Genomic DNA, 740 nt, shown 5'->3' with positions numbered 1-740 from the left:
ACCAGTCCATTCGTTGATAGATAATAATTGAACTACTTTATTATAGTTTATATATGATGTAGTATTATTATTTCTACTGTCTATATTATGTTTTATATTATTCGGCGATATTATCAAACTACTTATGATTGTGTAATGATCCGTTATACTGGTTTTAATTACAACAGTATTAAGATGAACATTTCTACTAAATAAGTGATCAATACAGGATTTGGTTTCATTTACCTCTCTAGTGTACGTAAATATTTGAGAGATAAATCCATTTGAGGATAATATATTTAAGTAATTTTCGGTGCTTAAAGACGTATTTAATTCTAATATGTCAAAAATTTGTATCACCAATCCATATACAATTATTTTCTAAGACACCTGAGGTAAGTAAAGTATTCAGTTCCGATAGAAAAATGTTTATATTCGATTTTGGGGAACGGTATGTGGCTAGTATCGTAATTTGTTTGTACCTACCTATATTCTATTATTTACGAACTAATAATCATTATACTGGGTGATTCTTTTATCATAGAACACTCATTATTTCAGAAAGTGTAAATTTTTTTTTACATAGTTTCAAGTCGCTTATAAAACAATGTTTTTCTTAAAAAATTATATTTTTAAATATTTTTTATCCTTATAATTTTTTAAGTTTTTTAATTTTTTGAATGACAACATTGGGTTTTAATTTTATATTCCAAAGCAGAATATTTTTCTTAGTATTTTCATACATGAAAATCGAATTTCGG

Source organism: Acyrthosiphon pisum, chromosome X (genome assembly GCF_005508785.2).
Source record: "Acyrthosiphon pisum isolate AL4f chromosome X, pea_aphid_22Mar2018_4r6ur, whole genome shotgun sequence".
Classification (NCBI taxonomy): domain Eukaryota; kingdom Metazoa; phylum Arthropoda; class Insecta; order Hemiptera; family Aphididae; genus Acyrthosiphon; species Acyrthosiphon pisum.
Note: the sequence above shows the minus strand (reverse complement) of the source record.